The sequence below is a fragment of the Ailuropoda melanoleuca genome, chromosome X (assembly GCF_002007445.2).
Source record: "Ailuropoda melanoleuca isolate Jingjing chromosome X, ASM200744v2, whole genome shotgun sequence".
Lineage (NCBI taxonomy): Eukaryota > Metazoa > Chordata > Mammalia > Carnivora > Ursidae > Ailuropoda > Ailuropoda melanoleuca.
The window spans coordinates 58,055,479-58,071,082 of NC_048238.1; the positions used below are offsets into that span (position 1 = coordinate 58,055,479).

Below are 15,604 nucleotides of genomic sequence, written 5' to 3' on the forward strand. Positions count from 1 at the left end.
TTACACATTGTGGAGCCTGGCTAGGCAAGTCCAAAAGCGGTAAAGCAGGCTAACAGGAGGAATAGGCTGGTGCTCTTTGGTATAAGCTGAAGCTGCTGTCCACATGTGGAATTTCTTCTTTAGGAAAGTCTCAACTCTGCTGTTAAGGCCTTTCAACTATTGAATTAAGTACATCCAGATTATCTAACATAATCTCTTTAATCTAAAGTAAATGGGGTATAAATTTTAATTATGTATGTAAAACAACTGTACAGCAACACTTACATTAGTGTCTGAGTAATTGGAACTGTAGTCCATCCAAGCTGATACACAAAAAAGAACATCACATTCTACCACTTGTCTACTTGGCACCTGTACACATCTTCTTAAACCATATTTAATATTCAAATAGAGACAGCAATAAATTCATACTTTCATGTAACATGATACCACTATCTTGGGTACAACTCAAAACACACTAACACTTTCTCCATAAGAGAATGCAAGGTCCTTTGGTAATATATACTCCTAAATTTTGATATTCTATAACTTATATACTGTGATAATAAAATAACTATTATTACTACATCTTATGTTAGATGATAAGGGGATAAAGAGAGAAGAAAAAAGACATATAGTGTAGTAGATATACATACACACATACAAATATTCATAGCAATATAAGGAGGAATATTTGTAACTATTACAGTCCTCATTTCTGCAACTGATTATTTACTCAACTGGTGTTTTTAACTGCCTTCTTTCACTATCCATTTTATATTCCTCTTTTTCTCAGGAAGCACTCCATCTTGTCATAGTTCTTTGCTAGAGAACTCAAAAATATATTCTTGAATGTTCTAGGCCTTTAGCAGTTCTACTTGAGTTTGGTTGTTATAGACTTCCATTGACTTTACTCACTGGACATGATAGTACTAAAAGACTCTCTAAACTATCTCCTGTAATAAAGATACAAAGTTTCTTAGCCCCATATACTCTTCCTTACTTGCATAATGTAGTAGCAACCAATTTCCCTTTGTTAATTAGGATCCATTATTCTAGTCATACAGTAATTCTCTTCTTTGCTTCTTGATGCAGAGACATGAGGATCTCAAAGTGGCCTAGTGGCAGTCTGAACTTTCAGTTTAGTGGAATCATTGTTGTATCTTCTTCTGGAATCATTATTCTCTTTGGAGTAAGCCCTCTAAACCAGAAGAGCTTAAAGTTGCATGGATGGGAGGTAAAATTTTTGCTAGTTTATTACTGCAAGTAATAATGAAAATGGTCCTTGACTGTAGGACCTATAATCCTGGCTATGGAAGAAACTGACAGGAAACTGATTTGGAACACTTATAGCCTCCTGGAGAGATATTGTCACTTCAAAAGGTCATCAAACCAACTGCATTAGCATGATGGGAAACATGGTGAGAATAGTGAGTTTCATAAGCATGGACCCATTGCTCCACTTAATTTTGTTGTGAGGTGAGTTCTTTGCTAAGAAGCAATGCTGTGTGGAATAACATGACATGGATAAGGTATTCTGTAAGTACAAAGATGATAGCCTTGACGGAAGCATTGTAAGCAGGGAGGGCAAATCCATATCTAATGTGTCTATTCAAGCAAAAAGAAAGTCTTTCTTCATCCATGAAATAAGTTGTCCAATATAATAAACCTGCCACCAGCTCGTTGGCAGATCACCCCTGGTAATGATGCCATATCAAGCATTCAACCTTGCTTCCTGTTGCTGGAATATTGGGCACTTAGTACTAGCCAGGTCAGCCTTAGGGATTGGAAACACATGTTGTTGATTCCAGGCATAACCTCAATTCTTACCACCATGGCCATTTTGTTTATGAGCTTATTGTGCAATGACAGGTGTGGCTGGTGAAAGAAGTTGACAAACTCTGTCATCTTATCCCTTTGATTATTAAAACCTTCCCCCGCTGAGGTCATCCTTCAGGGAACATTCATATGAGACTTAAATATCTTCACATTCTTTACCCATTTAGAGAGTTCTATGCAGGTATCTCTTCCCATACCTCATTGCCACCAATTTTCCAATTATGTTTTTTCTGAATCCCTGACTAGTCATCAAAACCATTGACCACAACATCTGAATAGAGATATATACTCACCTCTGACCACTTTCCCTTCTGTGGAAAATGAATAACCAGGTCCACAGTTTGAGTTCTGCTCATGGATAGGGTTTATTTCCGTTATAATCCTTCAGGATATATCTCAGAAAAGGTATATAATGCTTCAGCTGTTCACTTTGGGTGGAACCTACATATGCAGAATCACTTGTAAACCAAGCCTGAGTTTTCTCTTCCTCAGCCTGATTGGTTATAGAAAAATCTTAATGAGACCAGAGGTGTGGGATGTGAGAAAGAAGATAATATAACAGGGCCATGGGAATTTGGGCATTCCCCATGCAACTTACTTGTGCCTTCATGACCTATTTGAGCTTGGTCTCTTATATACCACTTTCATTTGATGATGTAATGTTTCTGTGCATGATAAAATTTATGGCACTAATTTATGACTGGCTGTCCAGGTTGCATGGTAACTTGGTGGTCCATGGAGAAGTATTCAGTCTCTACTAAGTCCTAGTAGCAAGAAAGGGGGGGGTGTTTCTCAAAAGGGGAGTATTTATCTACAGAGAATGACAGAATTTTGCTTCAGATTTAAAGGGTGCTACTGTGATTCATTTACAGAAACCCTCCAAAGGCTCCACACAGCATCTCTATCTTCCACTGACACTTTAACCTCCACCTGATCTGCTTAACTGTATAACCTAAGTGACAGAGCAGCTTGCATGGCAGTGTGGGCTTGTTGCAGAGTCTTTTCTTGTTCTTGGCCTCACTCAAAACTAGAAACTTTTTGGGTCACTGAGTAAATGGGTTGGAGTAGCACACTCAAATGCAGAAAATTTTGCCTCCAAAATTCAACAAAGCAATTAGATGTTGTATCTTGTGTGTGTGTGCGGATGCGTGTGCGTGTGTGTGTGTGTGTGTGTGTGTGTGTGGTGGTAGTAGGGACCAGATATATCAATGTATCCTTCACTTTAGAAGGGCTATTTCAACATGACCAAGCCCATTAGACCCCTAGAAATGTCACTGAAGTAGAAAGCTTTAGTTTTTTAAGAGATTTATTTTCCACTTCCCCACAAGCAAAGGTCTTACTGATATGCCTAGAGCAGTTTTTACTTCTTACTTACCAAATCCAATCAGCATAATATCATCAACGTGATGCACCAGCATGACATCCCTAATATTTTTTTAAGATTTTGTTTATTTATTTGACAGAAAGAGAGACAGCCAGCGAAAGAGGGAACACAAGCAGGGGGAGTGGGAGAGGAAGAAACAGACTCCCAGCAGAGTAGGGAGCCTGATGCAAGGCTCAATCCCGGGACCCTGGGATCATGCCCCAAGCCGAAGGCAGACGCTTAAAGACTGAGTCACCCAGGCACCCCAGACATCCCTAATCTTGTGCAAGGGAAAGGTGATCAAAGTCTTTGTGGACTAAATAAATCAGTCAGAGAAAGACAAATACCACATGATTTTACTAATATGTGGAATTTAAGAAACAAAACAGATGAACGTAGGGGAAAGGAAGGAATAATAAAATAAAACAGAGAGGGAGGGAAACTATAACAGACTCTTAAATATAGGGATTAAACAGAGGTTGCTGGAGGGGAGGTGGGTAGGAGGATGGGGTAATTGGGTGATGGGCATTAAGAAGGGCACTTGATAGTGAAATAAGTCAAGCAGAGAAAGGCAATTATCATATGGTTTCACTCATTTATGGAACATAAGGAATAGCAGGGAGATCAGTAGGAGAAGGAAGGGAAGAATGAAGGGGGGTAAACAGAAAGGAGAAATGAACCAGTAGAGGCTATGGACTCTGGGAAACAAACTGAGGGCTTCGGAGGGGAGGGGGCGGGGGATTGGGATAGGCCGGTGATGGGTATTAAGGAGGGCACGTATTGCATGGAGCACTGGGTGTTATACACAAACAATGAATCATGGAACACTACTTCAAAAACTAATGATGTACTGTATGGCGACTAACATAACATAATAAAAAAATTTAAACAGAAGGAGGCCACTTGATATAATGAGCACTGGGTGTTATATACAACTGATGAATCACTAAATTCTATCCCTGAAACTAATAATGCTCTATATGTTAACTAAATTGAATTTAAATAAGAAGCCAAAAAAATGTCCTTGTGGACTAAATTATGTCAAAGTTGGAGTTGATATGTCCCTGAGATAGGGCAGTGAAGGTGTATTGTTGACCTTGACACCTGAAAGCAAACTGATTCCAATAGTCTTTACTAGAAGGTATCAAGAAAAAAGCATTTGCTAGACCAAGAGAAGCTCAAGCAAACAGGGCTACCACTATCATTCACCAAGATACATCTCTTGTCCTCACAGACCAGATGAGTTAAATGGGGATGTGGTGGGAATCATTCCTCCTACATCTTTCAAATCCATGTGGCACTAATCTCTTCAATCCCTCCAAGAACGTGATATTCTTTTTGGTTTACCATTTTTGTAGGTAGAGGCAGTTCTAGTGGCTTTCACGTGGCTTTTCCTACTCCCCAAATCGAGGAACCAATGTGGAGATACTGCCAGTTGCTGAGTATATTTATTCCAGTTATACACTCTAGAACTGGGAAAATAACTACAGGATGGATTCAGGGACCTACTGATCCTACTGTGAGACAGACCGAAGTTAAAATTCCATCAGTCACCTGACTTCAATAATTCCTTATTCTGACTGTTAGACCACAGTGACATTTTGAATATCCTCAAATTAGCGTCATTTCAGAGCCAGTGTATAAAAGTTCCTAAAACGTCTGATTATTTCCTTTCTCCAATTCACAGACTTAAAAATGGCCATATATTCCTTTGGGACAGACTGGGAGGAAAACTAACAGTACGCATTTTTAGCAGTTTAGAAAAGTCGTTCCTCAAGGGGAACTGCTCTCTTCTTAATTTAAAGAATTCTGGGTTTATAAATAGATTCAAGTCTAGGAGTTCATTGTAGGGCCCTCACACTCTGGTTTTGTGGTTTAAGTTGGGCTTCTGTTTACTAGGCCTAGAATTTTTTTAGTTCTAGGCCAATGTAGATCAAGAAAGAATTGAGTAGACTGACCATCTATTTCTTTTCTGGAGACACCATACCCAATACCATGTGTTCCTGTGAGCCAACCTATTCTTATTCCTGAATTAGCTCTACTTCCATTATGTTAAACATACCCATCTGTGTTTGGCAATTAAGTGTTGTAACCTGCTCCCTATATTGCTATATTGCAAGGAATTATTTATGTGTTCGTGGGATTGGCTAGGGAAATCTGAAATCCATAGATCGAGTATCAGAAAGGGTGGGCTTGAACACAGACGGAAGCTGCTGTCCATAAGAAGAATTTTTTCTTTAAAGAAGACTCCACTATATTCTGAAGGCCTTTCCATTGATTGAATCAAGACCTCCCAGATTTTTTAAAACAACCCCCATTACTTAAAGTCAACAGATTATGGATTTTAATCACTTCTACAAAATACGTTTACAGAAAAACTTACATTAGGGGCGCCTGGGTGGCACAGCGGTTAAGCGTCTGCCTTCGGCTCAGGGCATGATCCCGGCGTTGTGGGATCGGGCCCCACATCAGGCTCCTCTGCTATGAGCCTGCTTCTTCCTCTCCCACTCCCCCTGCTTGTGTTCCCTCTCTCGCTGGCTGTCTCTATCTCTGTCAAATAAATAAATAAATAAAATCTTTAAAAAAAAAAAAGAAAAACTTACATTAATGTTTGACTGAGTAACTGGGCCCTGTAGCCTAGCCAAATTGTCACACAAAATCTTTATAGCTACCAACTTCATTCTTTTCCACGTAAATATCTAATTTTCCTAGCACTATTGGTTGAAAAGTCTATTCCTTTCTCTTTGCACTTTCTTGGTACTTTTGTTGAAAATTAGCTAACCCTAAACATAAGGGTGTATTTCTGGATTCTAAATAATATTCCACTGGTCTATACTATCATTATGTTAGTGTCACATTGGCTTGATCACTGTAAATTTGTAGTAAGTTTTGAAATCAGGAAGTGTGAGTTCCTCCTTTTTTTTTCTTCTACTCTAAGCCTGTTTTGGTGCTCTAAGTTCTTTGCATTTCCATGTAAACTTAGATCTTGATTGTAAAGTTCTGAAAATAAGCCAGCTAAGGTTTGGATAGGCATTGTATTAATCTACAGATTGAGAGTATTGCCATGTTAACACTATGGTCTTACAATTCACAAGCATGGTATGTCATTGCATTTATTTTGGTCTTCTTTATTTCAACAATGTTTAGTAATTTTCCTTTACAAGTTTTGCAAATCTTTGGTTAATTCTATTCTAAGTATTTTATTCTGCTCGATGCTATTGTAAATGATATTGCTTTCGTAACTTCATATTTAGACTGTTCATTGTTAGTGTATTGAAATACAATAGATTTTTTTGTGTGTATTGACCTGTATCTTGCAGCCTTGCTGAACTTATTTATTACTTGAAAAAGATTTTTTAGAGGATTACTTAGGATTTTCTATGTATAAGATCATGTCATCTGCAAATAGATAATTGTGCTTCCTTTCTTTTCTTACCCAATTCTACTGGCTATAACCTCCAGTAAAATATTTAAAAGGAGTAGTGAGAGTGGATATTTTCTTGTTCCTTAGTTAAGTAGAAAGCATTTGGTTTTAATCGTTAAGCATAATATCAGCTGTGGATTTTTCAGAGAAGCCCTTTACCTGGTTGAGGAAGTGCCATTTTATTCCTGACGTGTTGAGTATTTTTCATCATGAGAGGGTGTTAGATTTTATTAAATACTTTTTTTTCACCTTTAATGAGACAGTAATGGAGTTTTGGTTTTCTTCTGTTAATATAATGTTTTACATTGATTGACTTTCAGATGTTAAACCAACTTTGGTCATGTTATATGGTTCTTTTTTATATTGCTGAATTCAGTTAGAAAGTGTTTTAGTGAGGGATTTGACATCTATATTTGTAGGAATATTGGTCTGTCATTTTTTGTGATTATTTGAATGGCTTTGATACTGGGAAATGTTCTCTCATATATTTTTGGAAGAGTTTCTGAATGATTTGTGTTAATTCTTCTTTTAAAAGTATAGTATAATTTACTTGTAAAGTCATTGGGGTCTGGAATTTTTCTTTGTGGGAAGTTTTATGATAACTAATTGAATCTCTTTAATTGTAGGTCTGTTCAGTTTTTCAATTTTTTAAAAATTCCATTTCAGTAGTTTGTGTTATTTAATAAATGTATTCACTTCATCTATGTCGTTAATTTGTTGGCAAACATTTGTTCAGAATATGTCTTGTAAACATATTTCTACTAAGTCAGTCATTGTATCCTTCCTTTCAATCCTGATTTTAGTAATTTGAGCTGTATTTCTTTCTTTCTCTCTCTCACTATTTTTTTTTCAGCTTTCTGATCTTTTCAAGGAATCAGCTTTGGTTTCATTGATGTTTTCCATTCTTTTCTATTCTCTGTCTTATTAATTTATGATCTTTCATTAATTTTCTTCTGCTTGCTTGGGGTTTAGTTTTCCTTTTATTTTTAGTTTCCTAAGGTGGGAGTTTCAGTACTTGATATGAGATCTTTCCTTTCCTTAAATATATGTCCTTATATCTATAAATTACCCTCTAAGGACCATTTCATTTTTGGTCAAAAAGTTCTCATATGTTGTGATTTCATTTTCATTCATTTTAAAATATTTTTTTAGTTTCTTTTGTGATTTTCTCTGTGACCCATTTGTTATTTAGGAGTATGTATTTACATTCATGCATATAAACATTAATTTAAAAAACATATTTTTATTATTTATTTTGAATGTTTAAATGTAGAGCTTCTTCACAGAACTACAAAAAATAATCTTAAAGTCAGTATGGAACTGCAAAATAACCCAAATAGCCAAAGCAATCTTGAGAAAGAACAAAACTAAAGGTATCACAATTCCAGATTTCAAGATATATTACAAAGCTGTAGTAATCAAATCAGAATTGTGCTGGCACAAAACAGACATATAGTCCAATAGAATAGAGAGCCAAGAAATAAAGCCAAACTTATATAATCAGTTAATCTATGACAAAGGAAGCAAAAATATACAATTAGGAAAAAGTCTCTTCAACAAATTGTGTTGGGAAAACTGGACAGCAACACGCAAAAGAGTGAAACTGGACCACTTTCTTACACCATAAAAAAAAAGAACACCTCAAAATGGGTTAAAACCTAAATGTGAGACTTGAAACTATAAAAATTTTAGAGAAGAGCACAGTCAGTAATTTCTCTGACATTGGCCACAGCAACATCTTTCTAGATATGTCTCCCCAGGCAAGGAAAACAAAAGCAAAATTCAACTATAGGGACTATATAAAAATAAAAAGCTTTTGCACAGTGAAAGAAACCATGAACAAAACAAAAAGGAAATCTATTGAATGGGAGAAAATATTTTCAAGTGATATATGTGATAAGGGGTCAATATCCAAAATGTAAAAAGAACTTATGCAACTCAAAGCCAAAAAAAGCCAAATAATCCAATTAAAAACTGGGAACAAGACATGAACAGACATTTCTCCAAAGACGTACAAATGGCCAACAGACACATGAAAAGATGTTCAACATCACTCATCATCAGGAAAATGCAAATCAAAACCACAGTGAGATAACTAACACTTGTCAGAATGGCTAAACTCAAAAAGAAATAACAAGTGTTGGTAGTGATGTGGAGTGGAGAAAAAAAGAACCTCCTGCCCTGCTGGTGGCAATTTAAATTGATATAGCCACTGTGGAAAAGAGTATAGAAATTCCTAAAAAAAATTAAAGACAGAACTACAATATGATCCAATAATTCCACTACTGGATATTCCCCCAAAGAAAATGAAAGCACTAATTTAAAAAGATGTATGGACCTCTGTGTTCATTGCAGCTTTATTTACAATTGCCATGATATAGAGCCAATGTAAGTATTCATCAATAGATGAATAAATAAAGAAGTGATACACACACACGTGCACACACACACACACTCACAATGGAATATTATGTAGCCATAAAAAGGGTGAGGTTTCACTATTTAAAACAGCAGAAATTTTACCTACGTAAAATAAGTCAGATGAGACAGGCAAATATTATATGATTTCACTCATATGTGGTATCTAAAAAACAGAACAAATGAATAGACAAAGAAACAAAGGAGAATAGACCTATAAATACAGAGAACAAATTGATGATTGCCAAAGGTGAAGAAGTAGGGAGATGGGCAAAATAGGTGATGCAGAATGGGAGATGTAGGCTTCCAGTTATGAAATAAGTAAGTCATGGATGTAAAATGCACAACATAGGGGATATTGTTAATGATATTGTAATAGTGTTGTATGGTGACAAATGGTACCTACACTTGTGAGCATAGTGTAACATATAGAAAAATTGAATCACTATGTTGTACTCCTGAAACTAATGCAACATTGTGCATCGACTTTACTCAAATAAAAAAAAATAAGGGTATGGCTTTAATATTCTTTTTAAAGATGAAGTGCCAAATATTTTTCCCTTGTATATTATAAAATTTCAACCACCATTCAGAGTAGATGAATTTAAACAATTATTCTCTGGAAGGGATTCATCTGTCAGCTTTTTTTTCTTTTAAATAGTAATGTAAAATCTAAGTATAAATTTTTATAAATTTTTTCCAGATGTACTAATATATTACTGACACATATGTAAATTATTTAAGGCATATGATGTGGTGAATATAGGTGATTATCATAATAAAGTTAGTTAACTCCTCCATCCCTTTAAATAATTGTGTGTATTTCGAGTGTGTACAATGATAACATTTAAGGTTTACTCTCTTAAGAAATTTGAAATATATAAATATATATATAAATATATCATGCAGTACTGTTCATTGTAAACACATGTTGTACATAGATTTCCAAAACTTATTCATCTTATAGCTATAAGTTTGTATCCTTTGACCAACATATTCCCATTTTGCCCAGCCCCTAGCCCCTGGCAACCACCATTCTACTCTCTGTCACTTTGGTTTTATACATTCCACCAATAAGTGAGAGCATACATTATTTGTCTTTCCCTATAGGATATTTCATTTAGCATAATGCCCCAAAGGACCATCCATTTGTCACAGACAGTAGGATGAGAAACATGCTATTAGATAGATATAGATGATAAATAGATGATAGATAGCTAGATAGATAGTTAGCAGATAGCTAGCTAGCTAGCTAATAAACAAATTTTGTCCATTGGTCTATGTGTCAGTTTTTATGCCAATAAAATATTCTATTAGTCTCAAGTGTATAATGATTTGATATTTGTATATATTGTGAAATGATCACTGCAATAAGTCTAGTTAATATCCATCACCATATATAGCTACAAATTTTTTCTTTTAATGAGAGCTTTTAAGATTTACTCTCTCAGTAACTTTCAAGTATGCAACGCAGTATTAACTATAGTCACCATGCTGTACATTACATCACTATGGCTTATTTATAACTAGTTGTTTGTACCTTTTGACTTCCTTCACACATTTTGCCCACCACCTTCCCCTGAACAACCACTAATCTCTTCCCCATATCTATGAATTTGTGTGTGTGTATGTTTATAGATTATATATATAAATGCGTCGTATGGTATTTATCTTTCTCAGTCTGACTTATTTTATGGTAGTTTCCTTTTTATTTATTTATTTTTTTATTTTTTGAGGAACTTCCATATTGCTTTCCACAGTGGCTGTACCAGTGTACATGCCCACCAACAGTGCTTAAGGTTTCCTTTTCTCCATATTCTCACCAACACTTGTTACCACTTGGCTTTTCGTAAGGGCCATTCAAACACCTGTGAAGTAATATTTCATTGTGGTTGTCACTTGCATTTTCCTGATGAGCATCTTTTCATATACCTTTTGTCCATTTATACATCTTCTTTGAGAAAATGTTTACTGAATTCTTCTGCCAGTATTTTAGTTGGATTGTTCACATTTTTGGTATTGAGTTGTGAGTTCCTTATGTATTTTGGATATTAACCCCTTATCATATGTATGCTTTGCAAATATTTTCTCATGTTCTGTGAGATACACACACACACATCACAGCTTCTTTATCCATTTATCTATCAATGGACGCTTGGGCTGCTTCCATAATTTGGCTATTGTATATAACGCTGAAATAACAGGGGTTCATGTAACTTTTTGAATTAGTGTTTTTGTATTCTTTGGGTAAATACTCAGTAGTGCAATTACTGGATCACAGAGTAGTTCTGTTTTTTTTTAATTTTTGAGGAAACTTCATATTGTTTTCCACAGTGGCGTGTGCAGATGTTTTTGTTTGATGTAGTCCCACTTGTTCCTTTTTTCTCCTGTTGCTTATGAATTTACTGTCATATCCATAAAATCATTGCCAGGACTAATCTCAAGAAGTTTATTTCCTACATTTCTTCTAATTTTGTGGTTTCAGGTCTTACAGTTAACTGTTTATCAAGTCACTTTTTTTTTGTGAGTGATATAAAATGAGGTCAAGTTTCACTCTTTTGCTTGTAAATATCCAATTTTTCCGTCACCATTTATTGAAGAGACTATTTTTTCTTAAACATGTTTTCTTGGCCCAGTTCTTGAGTATTAGTTGACTGTAAATACATAGGTTTATTTTTTTGGCTCTTGATTTTGTCCATTTGTGTATGTATCAGTTTTTATGCTACTCTCTTGATTAATATTGTTTGAAATCAGGAAGTGTGATTCTTTCTCCTTTGTTTTTCTTTCTAGGGATTATTTTGGCTTGGCTTTGAGAATTTTTTGTGGTTCCATATGAAATTTTGGATCATTTTTTCTATTTTTGTAAAGAATGACATTGGAATTTTGATAGGCATTGCAATGAATAAATAAATGATTGTGATAATAATGCATATTTTACTACATTTAATAATATTAAATCTTATGATCCATCAACATGGAATATATTTCCATTTGTTTGTGTCTTTTTCAATTTCTTTCATCAAAGCCTTGCACTTTCAGTATATAGATTTTTCACCTCTAAAATTAAATTTATTCCTATTTAACATATTAATGCTATTGTAAATGGGATGGTTTACTTTATTTCAATTTCTGATTTGTTTTTAATGTCCAGAAATGAAACTAATTCTGAATGTTTATTTTCACCCTGCAAATTTACTGAATTTGTTGATGAGTTCTAACAGTTTTTTGGAAACTTTAGGATTTTCTGTACATAAGATCATGTCATCTGCAATAGAAATAATTTTCCGTTTCCTTTTTAATTGGATGCCATTATTTATTTATTTATTTATTTATTCATTTATTTATTTAATTTTTTGATTGCTCTGGCTAAGACTTCCAGTACTAAGATGATTAGAAGTAATGAGAGTGGTCACCCTTGTCTTGTTGCTGATCTTAGAGGAAAAGCTTTGATTTTTTGCCATTTAGTATGTTAGCTGTGGGCTTGTCACATACGGTGAAGTACATTCCTTATGTTGAAGAATTTGAGGTACATTCCCACCATAAGAATTTATTGACATTGCGAACAGATGTTGAATTTTATCAGATAATTTTTATATTGATTGAGATGATCATATTTTTTAAAATTTTACTAATGTGATATATCACATTTATTGCTTTGTGTATATTGAATCATATCTGCATTCCAGGGTTAAATTCCACTTCATTATGGCATATGATCTTTTTAATGTGCTGTTGAAGTCAGCTTGCTAGTATATGGTTGAGAATTTTTGGATCTATATTCATCAGGTATATTCTTTTCTTTTAGTATCCTCATCTGGCTTTGATACTAGATAATTCTAGACTAACAAAATGAGTTTGGGAGTGTTCCTTCTTTTTCAATTTTTTGGAAGACTTTTAGAAGGATTGTCATTAATTCTCCTTTACATGCTTTGTAAGATTCACCTTTGTAGGATTTCACAAAATGAAACCATCTGGTCCTGGGCTTTTCTGTGTTGGCAGGTTATTGATTAAAGATTCTATCTTCTTACTTGCTACTGTTCTGTTTTGACTTTCTATTTCTTCATGATTCTGTCTTGGCAGGTTTATGTATTTAGGAATTTATTCACTTCTTCTAGGTTGTCCAATTTGTTGGTGTAGAGTCATTCATTGTAGTCTTTTATGAATATTTGTATTTAGGTGGTGTCAGTTGTAATGTCTTCTCTTTTATTTCTGATTATATTTATTTGCATCTTCTCTGTTTTTCCTTATTTATTCTAACTGAAGTGTCATTAATTTTATTTCTTTACAAAAAGCCCTCTATTTAGTTTCTTCTATTTATATTGCATTTTTTTACCTCTATTTCATTTATTTTGCTCTCATCTTTGTTACTTCATTCTGCTAACTTTGGATTTAGTTTCTTCTTTTTCTAGTTTCTTGAGGTGTAATGTCAGGTTATTCATGATTTCTTTTCTCAATGTAGGAGTTTATTGCTATAAACTTTCTTCCTAGAAATACACTTGCTGTATTCCATATGCTTTGGTATGTTGTTTCCATTTTTAGTTGTTTCAATAGCTTTCTTTTTTATTCATTTTTTGAATTGGTTGCTTAGGACTGTGTTAATTCCCACACATTTATGAATTTTCCCATTTTTATCTTGTTACTGATTTCTAGTTTCATAACATGTGGTCATAAGAGATACTTGGTATAAATTCAATCTTCTCACATTTTCTAAGGCTTGTTTTGTAACCTAATATATGATCTATCCTGGAGAATATTCCATGTATGCCTAACAAAGATGTGTATTTCATTACTGTTAGGTGCAATGTACTCTATATGTCTGTTTGGTCCATTTCATCTAAGGTAGACGTCAAGATCAGCATTTCTTCATTGGTTTTCTTCCTGGATGATCATTTATTTTTGAAAGCGGAGTATTGAAGCATTCCATTATTTGATTGCTTTCCATTTCTTTCTTCAGATCTGTTAGTATTAGCTTAATATATTTAGGTGCTCTGATGTTGTATGCTTACATATTTACAATTGTTATAGTCTCTTGATGAACTGATGCCTATATCATTACATAAAGACCATTTCTGTCTCTTGTTACAGTTTTTGACTAAAAGTCTATGTTGTCATATATAACTATATCTCTCTTTTATTTTCCATTTGCAAGCAGTATCTTCTTCTTATGTGTGTCCTTATAACCTATGTGTGTCCTCAGAGCTGAAGTGAATTGGTTTTTTTAAATTTATTTATTTTATTTTTTAGTTTTATTTATTATTTTTTTCTTTAAGATCAATTAATTAACATATAGTGTATTATTAGTTTCAGAAGTAGAGTTTAATGATTCATCAGTTGCATATAACATCCAGCGCTCATTATATCAAGTGCTCTCCTTAATGCCTAACACCCAGGTACCCCATCCCCCAACCCACCTCCCCTCCTGCAACCCTCAGTTTGTGTCTTATACTTAAAAATCTCTCGTGGTTTGCTTCTCTCCCTGTTTTTATCTTATTTTATTTTTCCTTTCCTTCCATTAATGTTCATCTGTTTTATTTATTAAATTTCACATATGAATGAAATCGTATGTTATTTGTCTTTCTCTGGCTGACTTATTTTGCTCAGCACAATACCCTCTAGTTCCATCCACATCATTGCAAATAGCAAGATTTCATTCTTTTTGATGGCTGAGTAATATTCCATTGTATATGTGTACCGTATCTTCTTTATCCATTCATCTGTTGATGGACATCTGGGCTCTTTCCATATTTTGGCTATTGTGGACATTGCTACTATAAACATTGTGTTGAATGAGCCCCTTCGAATCACTATGCTTGTATCCTTTGGATAAATACCTAGTAGTGTAAATGTAGTTTAAACGTCTATGCTACCCAAAGCAATTTACAGATTCAATGCAATCCTTATGAAGTCAGTTTCTTTTAGCTAGCGTATAGTTAGGTCTTGTTTTTAATCTATTTAGCCAGTAAATGCCTTTTGATTGGAGTTTTAATCCATTTTTTAAAGATTTTGTTTATTTGACAGAGAGAGTGAGAGAGAGAGAGCGAGTGTGCACACACAAGCAGGGGGAGTAGCAGGCAGAGGGAAGGAGAAGCAGGCTCCCCACTGAACAGAGAACCAGACATGGGGCTTGATCCCAGACCTTGGGATCATGACCTGAACTGAAGACAGGCACTTAACCAAGTGAGCCACCCAAGCACCCCTGGAGATTTTAATCTATTTATATTTAAGGTAATTATTGATAAAGGTGTGAATGGCATCATCTTATTTTTCCTCTGCTTTTTTTGTAGTTCTTTTGTTCTTTTCTTCCACTTTTGCTGCCCTTCTTTGTGAATTGATGATTTTCAATTATAGTATATTTTGCTTCCTTTCCCTTTCTCTTTTTTTGTACCTAATGCACATTTTTGCTTTAATTATTATGAAGCCTACATGAAATATCTTATAGATGAAATAGTCTATTTTAAGCAGTAACTAAATTTTGACTGCATACAAAAACTCTTTTAGTCCTCCACCATATTTTTGATGACTAATTTACCTTTTTTTTGTATTGTGTATCCATTAACATGTTATTGTAGTTATACTTATTT

The 15,604-nt window shown here is 34.4% G+C and overlaps 1 pseudogene; it reads right to left on the reverse strand.

The window, feature by feature from the left end:
• Positions 1-15,604, reverse strand: part of LOC105242012 — a 23,709-nt pseudogene continuing 8,105 nt past the window's right edge.